Below are 24,927 nucleotides of genomic sequence, written 5' to 3'. Positions count from 1 at the left end.
GCTGCATCAAACCTACAACAACAGTTATCCACGAGTTTCCAACGCCCCATAGTGCATTGCGCAGACGCTGTACCGAGCTTCCGGCGCCGCAGCCGAGTGTGATTTACAAGCTCACAACAGGCTGCATCTGCGACGCGACGTGAGCTTGTATGTCTGCAGTTAAACCGGAAGTGTGGTCCAAATAATCTCCAGTCGCCTCCAGCAAACTCCCACGGAAAGAGGTGGATAGGAGCCCACACATTAGTGACTATGTTCCCCGCAGATTGTTATTTAGCACCGAAGTCTGTTGATGCAAGGTTATTTAGCACCATAAAAATACTGTTTTAGACATAAACAGTAAACATAAGCGGGAAATCGTTGAAAACGATTTCCCCTTAAATAAAAATAACCCCCAATGAATTATAATGAATAAATACAAATAAAAAATAAAGTACCTTTTAATGGTTACATTTGCTTGATTGATTGATTGATTGGAGAGTTTATTACTGTAGCAGTTTGCAATATTAAAAAGTACAGTTTCATGACAGCACAAATCACTGGTACAAAACGAAAAGGAGATCCTAGTAAGCTTTGTGGCTTATTTACACAGGAACCACTTTATGTATCTCATATAACATTGAAAGACAGATGGATAGAACATAGTACTTTACATAGTACATATTGGTGGTATAGCTGGAGAACGAATTAGAGCCTTTTATAGTGTTAAATCTAGGTGGAACATGATTAGTGAAGCTGCCTCTGGTGTTATGATCATGGACATCTTTGACCTTTAGGATGTAGGAAGTAGTGTCAGGTACAGAGTATCTTGGAGGTGTGGTGTATCTTGTTCACCAGGCCCATTGCAAGATGCTGTACTCTGTCAGCTACTGTGAGCCACCCCACGCTTTGGTGATGAACGGTAAGGTGGGCCCGAGGAAGAAGACCGAGCACGACCCTAATCACTTTGTCCTGGGCCGTTTGGAGCTTTAACTTTAAGGCGACTGGGGCATTGCGAGGTTCTCCTTCCGGTACACAATGCTCTCCTTGATGGCTTCTTTGATTATCTGGGGGCACATATGATCATGTTATACTGTGAATCCATTCAGGAAAATACTCAGTTAAATTCAACCTTCATTTCAGCAGTAGAATAACAGATTTACAAGCTCATGTTGCGTCGCAATGTCTGAGCGTCAAGGTATAATATAGGGCTAAAGTGTCTCATGTATGTTTTATAATATTGTAATTTATATCTGCAAAGTAACTAGTAACTATGGTAATAACTAAAATAATTTAGTGGAGAAAAAGTACTGGAAATTGGAAATACTCAAGTAAAGTACAAACACCTTTGCCTTTTCAGCTTTATGACAAGACGCACGTAGGATATTCTAAACTATAGTTCATTTTTGGAACCATGAACTTTTATTTTTGAATTATGAACTATGAACTGAACTATTTCATTTTAAAAATTGGGAACTGAACTTTGAACTACTTTGTGTAGAAAGTGAACTTTCCCAACCCTGGCTAACAACATCAAATGTCAAGTGGCCTTGCCCGTAAAATGATGAAATGCCAGGCATTTCAGCATGAAGTTGATGATAAAGTTGACCACTTCTGTATCTTGGTAATTTCTTCTAAAATCTGATTGCCTAGCAGTTTGCTGGTGTGGATGTGATATACTGTTAACTCTCCTACTGCCAGATTATTTATTTATTTATTGGGTCTGGTGCCATCAAAAAGCGGCTTACCTTTGCGACGTTATAGTAGATAGACAGACATTTTTTTTTTTTTTTTTTTTTTTTTTTTTTTTTATTGTGCAATAGTGCACTTTGGTCTGCCAGGCAGCAGAGGGCGGCGTCATGCGAGAATGAATGTGAATTTGCCTGTTATGTGTTGAAGAAGAAGACCAGTCACTGGCCACAGAGCCTTACAGCCAGAGGAAATCAACAAGGAAGTGAATTGTTCTCCGTTGATCTAACGCATAATGGATTTTTTACACCATCACCGCGGAAAATGTGTTTATAGTACACGGCCGCGCGACCCCTCATCAGCTTACAGTCATCAGACGAACGAACCGAACGAGCGCCGTATTGGCATCGAGGTTCTGTAAAAAATGGGGCGAACGTTAACGTTCAAAGCGTGGGGAGAGTTAAGAACCATGCACAACTATAGGAGGAATTACTGTAAAACTGTGTTTTTACTTTGTCCGTACAACGGTGTTGCACGTTGAACTGGAGCTAATCTACAAGCCTACAACTCGTCGCACCCTCAGGGCTTTGAGGGCTTTTAGATCGTCTATATGCCCATCGCACCGCACAACACCATCGAGCCAAAGAATAACCATGCTTACTGTAATGGAATGGTCTCTGCATGCAGTGCAGTCTGCCTCACGGCACACTTTGTTTTGGTTCAGATGAACTGTAGCTGAGGTTGAGTTATTTATTTGAGATAATTGCGACCGTAGGTTGCAGACTTGGTTTAATATTTTATTGTTGACTGTTACGCTCTGACATTACTGTGATGTCAGGGGAACAACACTAACACAATCCTTTTATGTATGGTGATCCCTGATGTCATCAATATTAAGCCCATATTTGTGAATGCCAATAGACATGTCAGTCTAACCTATACACTATACATGTCAGTCTAACCAGTGTGTCTGGTTCTACAGACAGGGATCTCCATATATGGGCATAAAAGGGATTGTATGTATCATGTCAGACGTCATAGGACTTTCACACAACGAGTAACCAAGTAAGCATGTCTGGGGTCTCACACCGCACGATTGGTTCTACAGACTCCAACTTTTGTACACGGATAGCTCTGATTTTTGCCTATGTTCTTAGCTGCTTCCCCTGCCGTTACTGTACTTGCACAATGTACAGTTGTATGAAACAACATTTTCCAATCATCCATCCAATCAACATGCCCATATCTCCATATACATGGACCATATATGGGTATCAGGATCTCCAATTCTCCATATATGGGTAACTGGTCCAATATATATATTAAAAAAGGATCAACTTAAATAAAGTCCATATATGGATATTCCCAGATGATGCCCTGTTAGGGGAACCACACTAACATAATCCATATATGGCCAAGACAGATGGAACAACCTCGCCCTTTAGGGTGAGGTCGCCCTTAGGCGTCTTACTGATATTTAAATTATTATTATTATTATTATTATTATTGGTGTGGTTGCTATAGGCACCACACTATTGCGTGTACACGTGTACACATTTTTACGATCTAGCTCTGATGTCACTGTGATGTCCGGCACACCTTGTCCACGTATCCGTGTATCTCTGAAGGTCACGCTTGACACTGTGGTTCCCTTGACACATCAATGGGACATCACAGGTGATATCACAGGTGACATCACCTATGTAAAAGTCCATATATGGGTATTCCCCAGAATCCCTTTTATGCCCATATATGAAGATCCCTGATGTCATCAATATACATCACTGGCCAAATGGCCAAGACATGGCTCATATCTGTATGGCTGGTTCAGATAGGGATCATGTGTGTGACATGTATGGGCATAAAAGATGTTGTGATGTCATGGGAACCACTCTAACAGAATTCCTTTTATGCACAAATATGGAGATCCCTGATGTCATCAATACTAAGCCCATATCTAACAGGACTTCATATGGGAATGCCATATATGGAGGAAGACTAGGGATGGAGCTCGTAAATTTTTATTGATAATGAGCACCTTATCGATCATGCTTATTGAGCCGGGCTTTTATCGAGCCCACTATTGAGCTTTTTCTGTTATTTTGTGGAAAGACATGATGAGACACTATCAATTCTGAAGCTTTAAAAAAGGAGAATATATATATATATATATATATATATATATATATATATATATATATATATATATATATAGTTTTACAGTACTATTCATGAATTAATAATAATAGCCTACTGTAAAACTATAATATAAATTGTATAGGTATAATGTAAACTATAGGCTAACATTTCCAAGTCTCTTTCTTTTGACAGTAAATGCATTTTTTCCATTATCAACAAAAATCTATATATGCACTACATTTGACTAGGGCCTTCAAATACAGTACTTTAACAGACAGAAGGCAAGTCAACCTTTTTATTTTTGGAAAATATTTGAAGAAACTAAATGTGTACCGTCTCTTTAAAAGTGTAATTTATAACGCATAGTACGGCGGTGTCACGCAACAAAAAAATACCCAATCAACAAGCTCACACTGCGTCTGCTCGCACCGCGTTGTGATCTTGTAGATCTGCTATTTTCGGTATGAGAGAAGAAGTCACGCTGCAACGCTACGAATTCATTCGCACGGAGCGATACATTATAACTCTATGGTAGGGATTTTGAGTATCCCAAACGGATTATTATCGATGGAATCATTCATATTTTCAAGCACCACATACTTTGGGTGGAAGAGAACGGTTGTCGCGCTGCTGCAACAGCCGACGTCACGTAGGAGTTAATTGTTTCAACTCGTCGCAGACATGCAAAGTTATTGATTGCACTTGGGTCTTATGTGATGCATTATGGACAAGCGCCTGGCTCCGTCTGCATTGTCGAAGTGTTCCCTCCCGAGCATGATGTAACAACCATGCTGAATTGCATTGCCTTTAGCTCTCCCCTTGTCTTTTCAAAAAGGTATTAAACCAAACTTTTTAGTGTTCTCCTAACTTTTTAGTGCACTCCCAAAGCACACAACTATCAATGACGCAATGTACCTCCCGGCCCGGCCGCTATAGCGGCCCATGACGTGACACTTACCCGATAACAGGCTCGACAAGCCAAAAGCTTATTGATACTCGGGTCTCGATAAATTCAGAACCGGGTTTGTAATGGACCCGGTTTTCGGGCTCCATCCCTAAGGAAGACAGCCCATATTTGTGTGGCTGGTTCAGACAGGGATCTCCATGTATGGGTATGAAAGGGATATAATACCGGTGTATACAGTGCATGGATCCAGACGAGCTTTGCCGCATGTCACTCCCCATCTCTCCCCCCATTTCCTGTCAGTCTACTGTCCTATCGAATAAAGGCATAAAAGCCCCAAAAAACAAATCTTTAAAATCCAAATGTATACAGTTTATACAGTTCTCGACTTGCGTGGTCACAGAATATACTGTTGCCCAAAGGACACCGGTCTAGTTAGACCAAGAAAAGAAAACTGACCTCTAAGTTGTTGAGTGTGTTAAATTCCATCAGGTCATGGAGCTGAGTATAGGCCTTGTTGCTATACTGGAAGTTAAAGGTGGAGTACGACTTCTCAGGGTCATCGAAGATGTCAAAGTCTGCAGCATCTTTCTCTTCCTGTGTCTCTCTTGGGACTCCTGCGAGAAATGGAGGTCAGATAAAATATGAAGAAATGACGGTCAGTTAAAATATGACGTAATGGAGGACAGTTAAGACAAGAAGTAATGGAGGACAGTTACCTAACCAGGGGGATATGTCAATCTTTCGATGGGTCATTCTTTCGACTATGAGCGTCATCAGGTTAGCTACTTTGGTTAGGTTTAGGCATAGAGGTTAACATTCACCCACGTCGGCAGGTTAGCTTTTCACCAGGTTAACATTCACCCGTGTCGAAAGAATGAACCCTCGAACAGATGCTATGTCGCAATATCGACACGCTCTCAGTGATGTTACTAGGTTTTCAATGTAATGGGTCCCGGGACCCACAGGTGGTCATTCAAATGGGTCCCAGAAAAGTTTCATGAGTCCTCAATACAATGTTTTCGAGCGCTGTGAGCTTGTAGATCGGCTATTTTCAAAATGTTTGCCTATTTCTTATATTTATTTTACAATTTGACAAATGTTTGAACTTAGAACTAGGATTTCTAAATACACTAGGCTACAGACACCCATTTAATTATATTTATATCACTGGGACCCCAATTTATATTAAATGTTAAAATACTAGAGTACAAATGGAACAGGTCCATTTGGTTCCATTTGTTCACCGAGTTACAGACCCATAAAGTTCTATTTGGTTCCTAACTATCATTTATCTGGGGACCCCCTGGAACTCCCTCAAGGACCCAGGACCCCACTTTGAGAACCACTAGTGAAAATAGTTTTTAGCTGTTCCAGGTTTAACTGATAATAAATCTTTACAGTGGTTATCTTACACAATACATTAAAAAACAAATTAAACTTTCTAAACTAATATAGCAAGTTAAGTAGAAGAAGTCAATTATTTTAACATGGACTCCAATGGAGGCGCATCCCCGGGACCCCAGGACCATGACATGAATGAGTCCCTGGGCGACTTGAATGAGTTTTTGATGCGGGATGCGCACGTAATGACATCACTGCGCTCTTTACCCAGGAGGGTATCTAAGTTTGCATTTCTTGTTAGGGGAAAACCTTCTCAGGGACATCAACTTAGCACCTAGCACATGCAAAGTTATCATTATACACATTCACATCCCAATGTATGGTGTGTAATGAAAGCACACAAACCCCAGCCTTATGTAATATACATAAACAGACAGAGGGAGTACAGTGTGTAAGTGGATGACCTGTATGCAAAGAGGTATTATATCCTGTACCGTCCTTAAAGTGGATATAGTCTGGGGACCTAGGGTTTTTTCATGCTAATCAGTCTAAAAGCACCAAATTCTGCACAGATGTAGCCCAGGGCATGCTCTAATAATTTAGCCAGGGCGCCCGAGTCGGCGACCTTCAGGGTCGCCACATCGGCCAAATCAATTTGGGCTCCCGTCGACTTTCTATACACTATAATACAGGAGGAAAAATAAATCTGCTTTAAGTTGCATGTGAGGGGTCTAACTAGGGGTTTGTCATGATTCTGAATCCACTGCAAGCATTTGTTTTGCACAAAAAACACTCCAACAAGACTGAAAAGTAATGACTTTTCATCACAAACTCATAGTTTTGTGGGGCTGTTTTTTTGCCCAAGGAAAGTTTTTTTGTGTAAAACAAATGCTTGCAATGTATTCAGAATCATGACAAACCCCTAGTTAGACAAACATCCGACTTAAAGCAGGTTTATTTTTCTTCCTGTAGTATAGAGATAGTGTATAGTGTATAGAAAGTCGATGGGAGCCTAACTTGATTTCGGCCACTGTGGCGACCCCAAAGGTCGCCGACTTGGGCGCCCTAGCTAAATCATTAGAGCATGTCCTGCGCTACATCTGTGCAAAATTTGGCGCTTTTAGATTGATTAGCACGAAATAACCATTTTATCTCCCTAAGGCCCCCGACTAATAGGGACCTTCATGGATGCGGTGCTAGTGTGTAACTTTGAACGGCTGAAGATATGTGGTCTTTTTACACTCAGATCTCTCCCACTGTTGTGTGAGAGAGGCACACACACTCGCACACGTTGCATGCAATATTTAGTGGTATCTAGATCTAGATCGCTTCATTGTAGTCTAGACCTTGTTGCAATTACCCCTCTCTACTGGGCGAGGGACATAATGGACATAAAAACTACGGATCATGGCTTTAAGGGGAGAGATTTATTGGGGTCACGCAGACAAGGAGCTCCAACTTTCTCCTACAGTATGTGTAAAACAACGGGAAATGACCAAATATGGTGGAATACTTGTACTTGGAGGAAGAGATGCCTCATATGCTGCGATGGTAAACGTGCCTCATTATAATCCTACAAAAGAGTCGCCAAAAATATTTTCAGCGCATGAAAACCTCCACATGCGTATGTACTTACCGGGGGCTTTGAACTCCCTAAAGTTGACGTTGACCAGCACAAAGTGGATGACGGTGGGGCAATCCTTTTGTTTGAAGACGTAGCATTCTTTTTTCCGGTCAAAAACGTTCTCGTCGATCTTGGGAAAGGGCAGTTTGTTCTTCTGAGCCCACTCCTCTGCAAGCTTAAGTTCCTAGGGTGCAAATTTAAGTTTGTGGTTTTAACCACTTCCTAATTCACTTCCTTATTCTCCAATCCCTTTATTAAGGTGTTAGAAAGTTATAAATATGGACATTATACACAGTGAAATCCTCAGTGTTAATAAAGTCAAGACTAGATCGTACAAATTTCCTGGAACATTTTACCACACTGAAATTGAAACCATTGTTCCAAAATTGTCCCAAATTCTTGTGAAATCTCGTTTGAAAGGACCACTGATGAAGTGATGATTCGTAGGCAGGTTTCTGAACTGTCCACAGCACACCTTTAAGAGTGGGTATACATCTTTAGCCTGGTTAATAAACCAGACTGCACAACACCACCCCGAAGTGTGTGATAGAGTCTGACGCTTGCAGTCAGGCTAATACATCTTAACCATCTTATAATGAGCATAGTGGGGGTTGAAAGGTTTTCAGGTTGAAAATGGGTGACGTGTTAACACAATTAGTGCTGCAGGGTATGAAGGGTTAACTTTTCTTTGACGCCACGCAGATCCGCCCATTAGCACACGCTGTTATTGTGAAAGGCCTGCCTGGAATGTGTGTACATACACGGACTGGTGAATGACATCAACGATTACGTCATCTAGTCACATGACATGTGTCATGTGACAGTGTGTCATGGCGGCCGCCGGCCGTGCCTTTGTTATTGCTGTTCCATTAACATTGCAGATTTCATTGCGTAATACTAATGAGTGAACTACACCAGGTAGGGAGTAACAATGATTAACATTTTAACTGACGTTAAAGGGTGGGCTGGAGTCGCTGTCTCTGGCAGAGAAGTCAAAGGAGATGATCAGGTCAACATCGCGCTGCTGCCTCAAGATGAGGGGGTAGGGAAGGTTAAACGTGAGACCACTGTCCACTATGTGGATCTTCTTGCGCTTTGCGTCCAAAGGCTTGTCTTGGTCTGAATGAGAACAGAACGGGTCAGACTATATTCCACACAACTTTGGTGGGGACTTTGGTTTATCCAGAACCACATTTCGGGAAGAAGGTGTAGTTGCAGAGTTCAGCTACTTTCTAAGTAGCTGATAAGTTATTGATTATTCATTCGTTTTGTTTGTTTATTTCACCAATCAATCATTTAAAAAGTTGTAATGTGAAGGAAAATGTGTAAAAAAATAAATAAAAAAAAAACATTAAATGTACAGCAATGTAGAGTACACTATTTACACCGATCTGGAACAAAAGACCAGAAATAATCACAATCGGAGGACACACACATACAGAGGAATAACCAGGGAATAACTAATATTTTTTTCCACCACTCCTACCTTTAACAGCATCCACCTCATCCCCTGCAGGGCCGCACTCGTTACGGTTGTTGGCGGGGGAGCAGAGCATCTCTGTGTTCAGGTTCAGACCCAGCATGAAATTGTGTACCTGTAGGAAGGGATTGGGTGTGGAGATTTGATCCCAAAATTAAATCTTGCTTTTAATAAGTAAGCGTGACACTCTTCTATCTCCTTTTGGACTATTCATGCGTTTGAACTCTTGTTTTGTCAGAGCCCAGCCTACTGCTATATTATAGACAAAAAGAAAAAAGGTGTACCTTCCCTGCCCGGCCCTCTCGTGTGTTGAACAAAGACGAGTCGCTTAAACAGGAAGAGATCATTCTCTCGACCCAGCTGGCCTCAGCGTCTTTATGGGTCTCCACTTCTGTCTCCTGGTTTCCTGTGCGTCCTGGGAAGCAAGGTAACAGGGTATGTCAACTAATTACCATATGGGTCAGTAGGTCCACTGACTGAAAAATATGACTTATTATTTATTTACTTATTATTTAAATGATAATACTTCTGGTATGTAATAAATATATAAAAACCTGTTCCTCTTTATTGTCATTCATAACTTTACAACAGAGATGCACAGCAGGATGAAATTACATTGCAATGGCTTCGTGAAAAAAACACCACAATTCATAACCTTAACTAAAATAGAATAAACTCAGCAATGATTAAAACAAATCAATATTATAACTATCACTAAAATAATTGGCAAAGTGGCATGGTGTTGATCTCCAATCAAACCCTTTATAGTGACAAAATGATGGCTGCGGCTGAGCATCACTATATTTTAAGTTCTCTGCACCTTTTTTGCGTGGTTCCTCATCATCATCATCATCCAGACTGTCCTCTCCAATGATGTGCTGCGGCTTCATCTGCTCTGTTAGAAAAACACATGCAGTCATTAGGACCCATCTTCAAGAGAAGTTATTTGCAGTAGTACACCAATAGATCCACATTGTATCAGCTATAGTTTCTCTACATAATTATAGTGATATAGCACTATCATTTATCTCCGGTGGTGTACTACTGGTGTCTGGGGAAGTGGGTATAATGTTATTTTGCAAAAGAAAATGTTCACGGTAGCCCATGTTGTAAAATAACGAACAGCGTCCTGTGTAAAACATTCCTACAGTGTAATGCGTCTGCCAAAATGATATTGGCAGGCGAACTGTCAAAAACTACAAATTGAAACAAACATCTACCACTCATCCAAACAGGAATCTCACCTTTGCCAAAGAGGATATTGGGCTCCTGTGCTTCAAGCAAGAGCGGCTCTTTTAAATCCCCCCACACACTCACTGGAAAACCATCCCAGACAAGCCCCCAATGTAACTGGGCTGATTTAAGCAGTATTGTCCACTGTTAGTGTAATGCATGCCAATGCCAAGCAGTCAAATTCATTGGACTCAGTGTGACTATAAACACCTGTTGTGTATCTATGAATTGAATCAATCAATGCACAGCATCAGGAGGAAAAGGAAGAGCCTCTATCATTCTTTTGCTTGTATTTTATGTTGTTTGTTTCGTTTTGACTATCTATCACACCATTAGAAACAAAGACATGGCAAGCAGTGTGTGGTTGCATAGATATAAAGACATATTTTGACCTAAAACCTTTCCTGTCAAACTGTCCTTCAACTGAACCTTTCAGTGGTAAATAGCAACAAAAAGAAATACAAATAAATAAATTCAGGGTAAGAGAATGTACCTATTTCCTCCTCCATGGTACTGCCAGGGTCACCTGCTGTGTCTTTGACCGCTATCACTCGTTTGATGAGGATAGAGAAGGCACTGCCCCACACGCCTGACACAGGAAAAGAATATCAATGTGTGCTTAAGATGCTCTGCGTGTGCATGAATGCACATACAGTACAGTTTATCTGTGCATCGTATTTGTTGTCATGAGTTGATGTCAGATACGACACGTCTATCTCTTACCCATGAGAAAGTGCAGCGGGTTTTCCTCATATTTCTTAACAGCGGTTCCCATGAAGAACTTGCTTCCAAACAAGTCAGGGGTCATGAAGGTTCCATACTTAGCCATCCCAATTTCATAGGGACTGAACTCCACCCACTCTGCAAGTTCAAACAGAGCATCAAATAAAAATTAAAAGCAGAAGAATTCATACATCAACCATAATTGCCATACAACATTTTTATCTCATTGTTATCTCATTGTACATGAACCCTGATACTTGGGCTCAATAAAGACATTTTCATGACTTTGTTAGGAACTGTACTGTACTGTAAGGAGCGCAGTAACAAGACATGCTTTGAGATATGGAGAATATAGTTATTGTTACAAAAAGCAGTTAAAAATTAAAAATCGTGCAAGTAGCTTATACACACACATACACACGCAGACCACCAAGGATTTCCTCAGCTCAGAGGTCTGCAACCTATTATATAATTATTTTCTGTCTATGAATGGAAGAGATCAAGTTACTACTCTGGCTTATTTTTACTTTCTTTTTAGATGAAAACAAGCTTGGTTAATTTGCATGTGGCTAAGCTCATTTGAGGACTTTTAGTTACTCATTACGCATGCAAAAACATACATGATATAAACATGCACGCCACACACACACACACACACACACACACACACACACACACACACACACACACACACACACACACACACACACACACACACACACACACGCTTACCTGCAAACTTGAGCCCGGACACATCAGGCTTGACATGCAGACAGGTGAAGAGAGGAAGGGGACACTGAGCCTCATTCACCTTCTCCTGCAGATCACTCAGCTTGGTATCCATCCTCTGAGATGAGATAAACAAAACCAAATCTCAAACAACAATAACATCTGTATACATCACATGCCTATTTCCACCGGAATGTGGAATCTATTACGTATGACCTTTTTGGCCATGGTTTCAGTCCGATCCAACTGCATTCGTCATCCATTATGATATGAAAATTAAACATTTGTAAAATATACAATCTCAAAGCAACTCAAGGAGAGGTCCTAAATTATAATGGTGAAACAAAAGGGATGCCTCAGTCTCAAGGCCAAATTAATCAATAATAAGAATAATAAAAACAATCTCCCTCGACCTTCATCAGAATTGATTTGATAAAGGTTGAGACTGAAATGTTGTTTTTATTATTAGAAAATCAAACGGCCTTGAGAGAGTGTAGATCCTCTTCACTTTTGTTTCATAACTTTGATAGAGAACAGTGTGAAATATTTACTGAAGGTCACGTGTTACAAAAGAGAGGAAATGGGAGGCGACAGCAGGTCAATAAGCAAATGGGAAGGAAAATCATGATTAACCACATAAATAGGCAAAGTAAACAAAACATTCTGTGAACATCTACAAGCTCACAACATGTTGCAAAGCTTTGCGATGTGGGACTGTAAATTTGCTATTTTCACTATTTGATAAACAACGAAATATAGGGTTAAACCATAGAAGCATGTGGTAAACAGCTCATACCTCGGGTATTAGCGTCTCTCCGATGAGCATGCCAAATATATCGGTGAAGGTGACAGGCTGCCCTGCGGCCTTCTTGTTCCACAGAGCATGGGCGTAGTTGGTGATGTGCGAGGGGGACAGCAGCCGCAGTGGGTTGGTGCTGACACTCTTCATCAGCTCCTGGTTGATCTCTTTAGGGCCTTTCGTAGGGAACTCAGGGTGGGAATAGAGAGTGGACATGTACCTGGACAAAACAAAAGAGGGGAACCACAAAATGATTCAACCTTAAATGAATATCAAACCGCAAACACCTTTCCAAAACAAAAGGTGTTTGCAGCTAACCCACAAGTAAAGAGTTTGAAATATGACAGATATAACACACTCTCAATATTTTGTTTCACAGGCCAGCAGGAAATTGTGAATTGGATGGGAGAAGTGGACAGAATGTGTGAGAAATGCTTGAAAATGAGAAGTGAGGGTTCAAAGCGGAAGACACATGTAGGAGCCAAACTGGTTAAATGGTGTTTGGGCACTTGATTGATTGGGTTAATGAATTGGCTATTTGGTGGAGGCACCCATTGGCACCTCATGTTGTGGGAGTGTCTCTGAAGGTGGCCTCAGAGGTTACAAAAGCACTTCTCCCATGCTCACCTTCAAGGCTGGTTTTGTCCATGGAGGTAGGGTGAGCTGGGAGAGAAAACTTTTGTTGACCGCACATGCACTTTCTATAGCTCTAAAGGCCCATTCCCACTGGGCCAGATAACAGATAAAAAAATCTCTTTCTCCAGATATTTTTCCATTCAAAGTGGATACAAAAATATCTACCACAGATATTTGCCACAGATACTTTTATCTGTGGCAAATGTTTTTTTCATCTGTATCTACTATCTACCATCCACTTTGAATGGAAAAATATCTGGGGAAAGAGAATTTTTTTATCTGTTATCTGGCCCAGTGGGAATGGGCTTTGAATCACACTTTTATTGTCTAATCTTGCTCACTGTTAATTTATTTTCATACACAGATTTATTGCAGTATTTTGATCGCATATTGTAATGATTGGTGTCACTGAAAACTCTAAAGTAAGGCATTTTTAAACTTATGAGCGATTTTGTGGATGTGAGTGTTTTAAGGTGCGCGTCATACAAGTCTTTTAATCTCCCATGCTTAGCCTACCGGCTCTTTTAAATATTGGGGTTATTAGCAGCCGTAACAACACACTTGCCAGCATCATGATGAGGAAGGGGGGGCAGGGTAATGAAAAGAGAAAGGAAGAGAGAGGGTTTAGAAAGAGAGAGAGAGAGAGTGCAGACACAGCCTGACAGAGGAGAGTGAGAGAATGAGAAGCAAAGAGAGGTCACACCACATGAAAATGTGTGTTTACTGTTAACTGACCAAGTGGATCCAGAGAGGCCTGCGACGTAGGTGGCACAATCCAGGACCCCAGACTCATACAAGGCCTTCATTACTCCAGAGAAACCTACCATGGCTCTGAAACCTCCCCCTGAACCCACAATGGCTATTGTTGGCACCTGTAATGGAACAAACAATAACACACACGGCCACACAGATAATGTTTAGATTATGCACACACCAAAAATGTCACACCAAAATTAGCAGCACCACTTTGCAACGCTATCCCAGGTGACTTTCACTTCAGCATTTTAATGCTTTTTTCACCTCATCTCTTCTTCCCTGGAATCACAGTGCTCTCTGTATTCTTTGGCATTTTTAAAGATTAAAAAAAAAAAAAAGAATCATAAGTATAACATAAACAAATCAAATCATTTCCATGAATAAATAACTACAACATTCAAGAAGTAAGTGAAAATAGCAGATCTACGTACAAGCTCACAACGCAACGCAAAGCAACACGTTGTGAGCTTGTAGAGCTTGTAGAGGGGCCCATGGGGCTGTCGGCAGAAATCCATAATCACAGTGGGCTGACAACGTATTTCAGCTCAGCACAGGAATGCACGGCTCTTGCAGCTCAGCATAAGGCGTCTTTCCACTGCAAGGTGGAACCAGAACTTTCAGAAACCTGAACCTATTTTTTTACCATTGCGAACGGCCCGGTTTCAGACGAGGTTCCTGGAACCTTTTTTAGGTCCTGCTCCTGAGGTAGAACTAAACTTGAGTTCTGGGAACCTATGGGCGGGGCCAGCAGCACTCCTGCTCTCGATTGGTCGAGCAGAGGTGACGACACCGAGGAGAACGGGGAGAAATATCTCTCACATCAGCATCATTTTTTAAATCCTATCCCGACAGACAGAAACACATACACAGAAACAGTAAGAATGCGACAGCAGGCGACAGCCACGACACATTGGTCAAGTGAATGTGATGTACTGGCTCTTATTTGTGTCTGGGGAGAAGAAAATATCCAAAAGGAGCTAGAAGGATCCGTTCTAAATGAAAGGATTTTCAAACAAATCCAGTCGTCTTTCTGAAATGGGCGTCAAGTGCACAAGCAAACAGACCGGTGCCAAGCAAAATGTGCGTTGATAGAAAGACAACAAACTAAAACAGTTATGGAGATAAGCATTTCCACATTCGCCCGTTCATTGGTGACTCGCGAGGCAGCAGCCGAGCCGTGCTCAGGACATGCCTGCTTCCTTGTGTGTGTGTGTGTGTGTGTGTGTGTGTGTGTGTGTGTGTGTGTGTGTGTGTGTGTGTGCGTGTGCGTGCGTGCGTGCGTGCGTGCGTGCGTGCGTGCGCGCTAGGGTGGATCTTAAATCGCCTTTTTTTGATTTTCTTGAGTCTCACCCCCCAATTATGTTCCTATGTGAAAAAAACTGCTTTGGTTAAAATTTGCTTATACTAAGCACAGAAATTATATTTTTTAAGCTTACAAATCTAAACACAAATCTGATTACATGTTTGTCATATGTCAACCCAGAATTAATGTATTGTAGGAAATAATAAAGCAAAGAATGACAAATTGCTATTTTTCATTTAACGTGCAGAATGGCATGTCTTTATTGCACACTCTTCAATCATACTCACAACACACAACAAGCACACAGCCCCACTTCCTTGTTTACCCCCAAAACCCCCGAAAGTCACTGCAGTATAGTAATTCAGTAGTTACTGATCAATTAAAGTATGTTTACGGCTATCGGGATACTTGTGCCGATGGTTCTGCACAATTTGCAGCAAGTACTGGAGTTGGGACTCATCTTTAGTAATGAGACCACAATATTCTTGTATTAGGGCAACCCCACGCTCTGCATGATCATTGACAACATTCATCGCCTTCACTATAGCCAGAGCTTCTTAACACTCATTTACTGCCATTTTGAATGGTCTACTTTCAGGGCTCCCCGCCAAGAGCCTCCATAGACTTCCATGTAATTTATAGTGCACGGATCATGCACGCCCATGCACAGATGATGCACCATGTTTGTGCAGTTTGTTCACAGCTTTCAAACAAAAAAAAACGATTGGAAATCCGTTCAGGCATTCTTGAGATAATAGCCATTATGTTTTACATGTTATGTAAACAAAGATGGCTGCCCATCTTTTTTATCTATATAAAAAAATATATATATAAATATAACTCGTCAAACTCGTCATAGGCAGTAAATGAGTTAAGCCCGTATCAGAGTCTACGGTGGAGACCTATCCACCACAAATTTGAGGTGGAAAGTGCAGGCCATCATAGTCACGGCCCACTGTGAAGTCCTTTACCCCGTCTAGACCGGTTCAGGTCGACCAATCAGTGAACGAGGTGTAGAGCCTGTCTGTCTGATAGTAAAAACAGAGAGATGTGTTGGGACTCACGGTGTAAAGCTCTCCACCGTGAGGAATGATGTAACGTTGTAGTTTCATGACTCAAAAAGACTCGAAAAGACTACACCGCGGTGTAAACCCTTCCACCGCGGACCCGACTATGATACGGGCTTCAGTCCTCCCTGGGTTCCCACTCATCGGGATCAACGTTAAGGATGTCATCTGGGACATCATTTTGAAAAGCACCTTGGATTTGGGAGACACAAAATCTTCAATGTTCTTCCTTGCAATTGTTCCAAGGTCAACAGTAATTCTCTTCATATGCCCCTGTTCATCATCTTCATTTCCATCTTTCATGGCTCTCACCATCAGCCTCTTCGTTTGCGCACTCACTTGACTGTCAAACAATGCAAGTCCGAGCCAAATACCATAGGGGCATATGAAGAGAATTACTGTTGACCTTGGAACAATTGCAAGGAAGAACATTGAAGATTTTGTGTCTCCCAAATCCAAGGTGCTTTTCAAAATGATGGATCTCCCAGATGACATCCTTGACGTTGATCCCGATGAGTGGGAACCCAGGGAGGACTAAGAAGCTCTGGCTGTAGTGAAGGCGATGAATGTTGTCAATGATCATGCAGAGCGTGGGGTTGCCCTAATACAAGAATATTGTGGTCTCATTACCCAAGATGAGTCCCAACTCCAGTACTGTACTTGCTGCAAATTGTGCAGAACCATCGGCACAAGTATCCCGATAGCCGTAAACAAACTTTAATTGATAAGTAACTACTGAATTACTATACTGCAGTGACTTTTGGGGGTTTTGGGGGTAAACAAGGAAATGGGGCTGTGTGCTTGTTGTGTGTTGTGAGTATGAATGAAGAGTGTGCAATAAAGACATGTCATTCTGCACGTTAAATGAAAAATAGCAATTTGTCATAATTTGCTTTATTTCCTACAATACATTAATTCTGGTTTGACATACAGTATGACAAACATGTAATCAGATTTGTGTTTAGATTTGTAAGCTTAAAAAATATAATTTCTGTGCTTAGTATAAGAATAATGTGTAATGTATAACTTAAATGTGCCTGCAGTGCAATTCGATTTTGACCAATAAAATGCTAAATCTTTGACTTGATTGAGCTACCTCTAAATATGCTTGAAATTCAACCAAATTTTAACCAAAGCAGTTTTTTGTACATAGGAACATAATTGGGGGGTGAGACTCAAGAAAATCTAAAAAAGGCGATTTAAGATCCACCCTAGTGCGCGCGCGCGCATGCGTGCGAGAGAGAGAGAGACGCTTCCCCCCCCCCCCCCCCCAGAGCATAGGCAGCGTACCGACCAAACGCTCAGTACAGTTATATGAACGTTCTATTGTTATTTTTTATCCAGAAATAAGTTATGTAGTAACCTAAAATGTATTTATTACATAAAGCTGCTATTTTAGATGCAAGATTCCCGAATGTGCTGCTGTTCAAACAACCTGTTTTGTCTCAGCCAAAGCAGGCTGACCAGTTGGAGCTTCCCGGTTGGGTCTGGTTATATAGAAACAAAAGCAGAACTTGGTCCCAGAACTTCACAGGTTCTTGAAAGTTCCTTGTTCTGGAAGGTTCTGGTTCTAGTTCTGGGTCGCCCCTACAGTGGAAAGACGCCTATAGAATATGGTGCAGTACTAGATGGGAGTTTCTCTCTATGGGTGGGGTAAGTAGCCAGGGACCCACAACACCAAGATTGTAAGATGACCTGTGATGTCTTGCCATACTTTTTATTTCAGTTTTATCTATTAGTTTGGTTGTCGCGAAACATCGTGGAAAAAGTTGTATATTCACTGTCCCATTGACTCCATTACACAGGAACAGAAAAATATTAAAAGAATAAAATAGTCAGTTTAAGTAGCATGTGATGGGTCAAACTAGGGGTTCTTCATTATTCTGAATCCATTGCAAGCATTTGTTTAGCATGACAAACATTCCTTGGGTCATCACTTTTTTAAACTTTTTCTTTTTTTGATGACTCAAATCACTTTTCACAGTTTTCTGCGGCCGAAATTTAGCCCAAGGAATAAAAAAACAAAACAAATGCTTGCAATGGATTCAGAATCATGAAGAACCCCTAGTTTGACCCCTCACATGCTACTTAAAGCAGATTGTTCTTGTTGTAATATTTCAACCCTATTCCTTGAGCTTTTGGGCTTGTGGGTCCCTGACTAAAGAAGAGTGAGAGGACAGACTGAAACGAGAAGCTCCATTGTTCCCACCTTCTGAGGAGGTTCCTCCATGTCCAGCAGCTTCTGAATGCCCAGCATCACTTTGTCCCTGCGCTTCTGTCTGTAGAGCTTCTCTTTCTCACACAGGGCCAGGCTGAACCGCAGGTCCTGTTTGGTGCTGGAGATGCATACAAACGCACACACACACACACACACACACACACACACACACACACACACACACACACACACACACACACACACACACACACACACACACACACATTAATAATCAGTGGACATTCTCTTCTCTCCCACATTTTAATGGATAGTACATTCTACTGTAACACACAGGTGTACAGTACAAATATGGTCACGAATTTTAAATAGGGAATGAATGCCCCACCCTTTAATGAAAACCCCATCTTACCTGTTGTCATAGGACCCGTTTTGACCATTTGTTTGCCTTTGTCCACTTATGCCCATATATGGAGATCTCTGCAGACACAGTACCGGTTCCGGAAAACTCTGATGTCAGACATCAGCTCAGCATACCGGGCATCCATTTTATGCCCATATATGGAGATCTCTGTGAATCCCTACCCTTTAATGCAAACCCCATTATGTCATAAGAGCCATATGTAACCATGGCATGTTTTGTTGACTCATGTGGCATACGTGATGTCAGAGCCTTTTATGATGTGATGTCACAATGAGTCAGCGCTTGCGCCGGTTTCCTCAGAAACAGCCTGATGTCAACAATCATCTCCGCATACGGAGATTCCGAACTTCCGGATTATGAAAACTATATATTTTTGGAAACGTCGGAGTATAACGAATCCGAAAATCCAGGATTCCATTTGCAAAATCCGTAGAGGAATTTTTGGCAGCTGCTGAAAGTTTGTGTCTCATTCACTTACTATACACTATACTATAAAGGAAAAAATACCCCCAAAGAATCTGCTTTAAGTAGCATGTAAGGGGTCAAACTGTTTTTTTTTTTGTCTGAATCCATTGCAAGCATTTGTTTTGCATGAAAAACATTCCTTGGGAAAAACAGCCCCCACGAAACTGTGAAAAGTGATGACTCATCACTAAACCATTTAGCAGACGCTTAGTTTTGTCGGGCATAGTTTTGTCGGCTGTTTTTAGCCGAAGGAATGTTTTTCGTGCAAAACAAATGCTTGCAATGGATTCAGAATCATTTAAAACCCCTAATTTGACCCCTCACATGCTACTTAAAGAAGATTTTTCTGGGTATTTCTTTCCTTTATAGTATAGTAAGTAAGACACAAACTTTCAGCAGCTGTCAAAAATTCCCCTAGGGATTTTGCAAATGGAATCATGGATGTTCTGATTCGTTATACTCTGAAGTTTCCAAAAATATATAGTTTTCAAAATCCCCCGAAAATTTGAACGAACCTTTCATGTTTGGACATATTGAACTGGACTAAAAGTGCAGATTAAAAAGGAGTACGTACCACACATCCAGGGACATCTCCAAGTACACTTTGGTCTGTTGAAACAGCAAAATGTGTGGTTGATTAACAGGGACTACCGAGAGGCAAAGGATTAGAGGTGATGTAGGATAATTGACAACAAGGAGTGGCAGCGCACAGATCATAAAAGTGTAAAACGGCGATGAAAGACTAAGCCACACATCACACCACACAATCAACAACCTCCACCAGCTGTCAGTCGGTCCGCCAGTCTGCCAGTCTGTCCGTCACGTCTCACTTTTGCCCTACTCATATCTCCGCCACCGGTGCCCCTTTTATTGCCAAACTTTGCACACACACTCCTTGGCTGCCAAACCACAAGCTAATTTCTCACATGCCCCTCTTCTAGCGCCACCATGAGGCCGATACTTGCAAAACACCTTTTTGGACACTGCTCCTACACATTTTGCCCTAAAATCATGCAAAGCGATACACAGTATGTCTATCTAGGATGTCAGCAACATGGAGCTGTCAACCTCGCATTCCCTGGCCCTACCAAAGCAATACATTTGCCATGCACATCCCCCTACAGCCTACACCAAGGAACCAATGCCACTTACAGGCCAATTTGTGTATACATGCGACCTGACAGTCAATATCTCCTGATACTGGTAATAGCAAGTATTTTTTATACACTTTTTTTTTTGCTGTTACTGAACAACTTAGCAATTCATATTATCATCCATCTTACTGTGTGTGTGCTACAGTATTCACTTTTAATAACTTATATATTAAGTTAAGAATGGGGAAACCAATGTGATTGTACTTATAATACTTGTTTAATGAATCAAGTGTCTTACTTCGCCAAAGATGCAAGTCTCTTTATGAGCCACTTTAATGGAGTTGCTTATGTCATAGGACCTTTTCCCAAGAGTCTGGTTGATGGTGTAGTTGGCGTCCACCAAGGTCACCTGATTGGAACAAACATTAGCAATGTGTAGTTAAATAAAACATGGAGAACCATCTTGGTTATTTTGTGTATTTGTGTATGTTCACTCCTTTAAATCAATAAATTAAATTACTTGGCATCCTAAATCATCATATCATTTAGTCAAGACTTAATAATAATAATGGATTGCATTTTATAGCGCTTTTTTAAGCAAGTTGCAAACTCAAAGCGCTTTACAATGGTCCATTCATTCATACACTTTGGGTTCTTGTCATATCATTTGCAATTTTCTGAAACACTTATAATGTAGGCTGTTTCTCAATATGCATTGTGTACTGTCTTGATATTGAGTAACACCCAATTATAACCAATTACGTTATTCTCATGCTTCTCATGCCAAACACTCTGATCAAATGGAGGGGGGGCTCTCTCCATTCCGACATGTCGCCACTCCGACAGTGACTTCTTATTGTCGGAGTGGCAACACTTCCATAGAGGTTAAGGTTAGGGTAAGGGTAAGAGATAGGGTCAGTGTCTGTCGGAAAGGAGACATGTCGGAATGGAGAGATGCACCCCAAATGGAGTTCTCAATCTCACCTCCAGGACATTCTGCTGGTTGGGGTCCAGTATGAAGTCAAAGGTCTCGTTCCATTCTGGATTTATGTAGTTGTCTATATGGCGAGTTCTCTTTCTGCTCTCTGGGGCCGTGGGAATGAACAGCTCCACATATGGGTCTGGGGTGTCCACTGCAAGGAGAGCAATACACATCGTTTCCCTATCATTGAATGGATGAAATGGGACGCAACATAGGATGGATTTTATCAATTATGGTTTCTCTTTCTCTTCGATGTATAGGCTAGTAATCCATCTACAGTACATCTACCGGTATGTTTTATTTAGTCTAGACTTTTTATGTTTTTAGTTATTCATCTACATATCATTTTTTTAATGACAGTAAAGGTTCATTCCCACCGGACGTGATAAACATAACCATAACGATATGTCGGCGTTCAAATCAATTATGGCGGCTTTATCGTTGTGGTGTGGACGCTGCCATCCGCTTCAATTAGAAACGATATTTGTTATTAGTTATCGCGCCCATTGGGAAAGGGCCTTAATGCCTGTGTATATCAGACTGCACTTAATGGAAAGTCATTTATATGTGTTTCTCTGGACACTGCTATGGTGTTCTTAAAGCTTTAGGGGCTCCGATCAGGGAAACCTCAGTTAACATTTTGCCATATACGTAGTGTTATGTTAATGCATGCAGTCATGCATACAAACACCTGTGGACAACCGGTCAGAAGACATTCAGAATGGAGAGTGTGTTGTACTGGTAAATGATATTAACCAGAATAACAGGAATAACAAGCAGGGAAGTGCAGAGAAGGTTAGAGAGAAAGGGGCTGGAATTTCCAAAAGGGCCTTTTGGTGGATGCACCAAAAATAGCAGACCTCCAAGCTCACATGAGGTTGGCTATTTTCGGTGTGTGAAACCACACTGAACTAAGCATAACCAAGTCAGTACTGGAGATGTGGCGTAATGGCATGGATTTCTACACAGAGAGGGCAATTATTTCAACATAAGACGCTGCATTCAAGTTCAGGAGAGTTTTGACAAGGCAATGCTATTGAATGCTGCCTTCAGGTATGGCATGGAAAGAGGGCATTTGCATTTCTTTCAACGTAGTAAGAATTGCATTTATGGTCTGGAAAGGGCAGTTTTTACAGACAGATAAATGGGCAGGGGCCCCTTTGATGTCTATATGTGTGCACGCACTGCACGTGCCAGTCGTGCCTGGTAACAAGTGAATCAAAGACTCACCCCGGTCCCCCCAAGTTCCGTTGGTGACACCCTCAGCCCGCACCACAGTCACTCTGAAAGTGTGGGAAAACGGTTGTTCCACCTGTGGAGAAACGTAAACAACACATTGTTCAGCTCAAAAGTTTGAGAACCACTGTTCTATGTAGTTCACCTTTTGTTTCACTCTTAGTTTTTTGTGTTTGCTTTACCCCTCACCCTTATCCTTTCTTATTGTTTTTCAGGACCTGGGTTCAGGTACTCATGCCACGCCCCTTTTTAAGCCTGTCTCCCGAGTCCTTTGTGCCGTGTGTTAGGTTTTTGCACCTCACCCACAATGCACCTTTTCCAACATTTATGTTAATACATGTGTTATGGGAGAAATATATTGTCCAGATGAAGATGAAGTCCAGCTTTATTTAGAAGGCAAAACAGAACAAGTCCATAATACAGAATATGACAATCACAAGGCTTCAGCCTTGTCTGCCCACACGGCCCCATGGACTCAACAATAGGTGTGGCATGGCCTTTTACGTAGACATACATACAGTATTCATTCAATGCTGAGGAAGTAAGCATAAAAGAGGTAGGTGTCAGACCCCCTAGCCAGGGCCAGAGATGCTTACGCATTATGTAAATAGCAAATGTCCCAGAGAAACTAAGCTTGATGAAGCAAACTTCCAATATTTCCATAACACATGCAACACTCTCACCCACACCCACACCACAATCCACTCATGCATACATGCGTTACACTAACTGACTTTACTGATATACCCACCACATATGATCATCCTTTATTTGTTTAATTGTTTTAGATAATTTAATAAATACAAATGTATGTTCCCTACCATCCCTAGGCCAGTGACTCACTGGAGAGTTTAATGAAATTCATACACAACAAGCTATGATGTAATCTTTCTTATTAAAGACTTACAAACTTCCTAGTCCATCATAATTCTGATGTAAAATGACAAGAATCTTTTGTTTTGTAACCATGAGTGTGCATTCCCATTTCTTACTTTAAAATGTCCTCAATGGGAGTGAACATACTGTAATACTCATTACTGCATGGCGGTGTTGCTTGCCAACAAGAACTCTTCGACGAGTGACACTGTCGTACTATTTAGTATAATGAATCTTTAGATATCATTTGTTTGAGTTATTGCTGTCAGATCCGGCAACTGATACAAAATATACAGGGTAAGGTCATAAACACTTTACAGTCTTAACTTAGATAAACACTCTCAAGCCTATATTAAGCCCAAATCTCCAATATCCTCATAGAACAGGGTTGTCCGTGTACTTACAATGATGTACTTGTGAGGGTCTATGGACACCATGTTGAGATGGGAATACTCAGCTTCCAGGATGGTTGGTCCAGATGCAAACTTGAACTCAGGAAGATCCTTCCGTTATTAAAGGAAGTATTTAAAGACTGGTGAAAGAAAGATAGCATTTTAACATCAGTAAAACTTCTATACCATAGTGTTTACACACCAAAGCTTTTGGAGGCCTCTCTTCACACATATAACACTGAGTAGGGCAGGCCTATGCCTATAATTTGCTTATGACAAATATCATTGCAGTAAGACAGTGTTATACATGGATTATAATGCATTGTAAGAATGTACAAGCATTATAGACACGGGATTCATATATATATTCATATATTCTGAGTGTAGCTTATCTTAGAAGTGAAAAAGAAAATATAATTAAGTATTGATGAAACTCTATGTAAAGGCAAATTCGGACACTTGCGGTGCTATATGGTGCTAAATTGTGCATTAGAGCTATTGAAGGGTGGATATTGGCATTATGTCAAAACCGGTTATGGCGTTTGTGATTGATTAAAACAGAGCAGATGTGACTAGGCATGCACAGTAAGCTATGAGTGCAATAAGCAAGCTTATCTCATAATGGAAGCCAGCCAGGGCAGTTCGCTTTTGCTATTATTTAGGTGCTTAAAGGACAACTTTGTTTTTTTACAACAAGGGTTCATATTTTAGATAGTCATTAGAGAAAAGAAAAGATGAGTGTTAAAATGTTTTCATTTACTTCTTTCTATCGTTTTAGTGATTTTAATGATTTTGATTTGCATTGCATGCAAGTGTATTTTTAGACACAATAAGCCCATTCCCAAGATGCAGCACAATCTTTCATGGGCAGATGTGACTT

At 41.1% G+C, this 24,927-nt stretch overlaps 1 pseudogene across 1 annotated transcript; it reads right to left on the bottom strand.

The window, feature by feature from the left end:
- Positions 1-934: 934 nt before the first annotated feature.
- On the bottom strand, positions 935-24,092 carry LOC308289344 (cytosolic phospholipase A2-like; annotated as a pseudogene). The gene is made up of 18 exons: positions 24,060-24,092; positions 22,774-22,855; positions 21,546-21,694; positions 20,860-20,970; positions 20,042-20,076; positions 18,612-18,738; positions 14,012-14,148; positions 12,638-12,860; positions 11,845-11,959; positions 11,113-11,250; positions 10,883-10,978; positions 9,977-10,051; positions 9,441-9,562; positions 9,163-9,271; positions 8,629-8,795; positions 7,689-7,860; positions 5,168-5,325; positions 935-1,043 (listed from the first exon to the last, which is right to left on the bottom strand). The product of its transcript is annotated as a cytosolic phospholipase A2-like (transcript).
- Between the last annotated feature and the right edge of the window lie 835 nt (positions 24,093-24,927).

This window comes from Nannobrachium achirus (assembly GCF_963921795.1).
Source record: "Nannobrachium achirus genome assembly, chromosome: 1".
NCBI classification, from domain to species: domain Eukaryota; kingdom Metazoa; phylum Chordata; class Actinopteri; order Myctophiformes; family Myctophidae; genus Nannobrachium; species Nannobrachium achirus.
The sequence above is the reverse complement of the archived record's forward strand: the minus strand, read 5'-3'. Positions and strand labels throughout refer to the sequence as shown.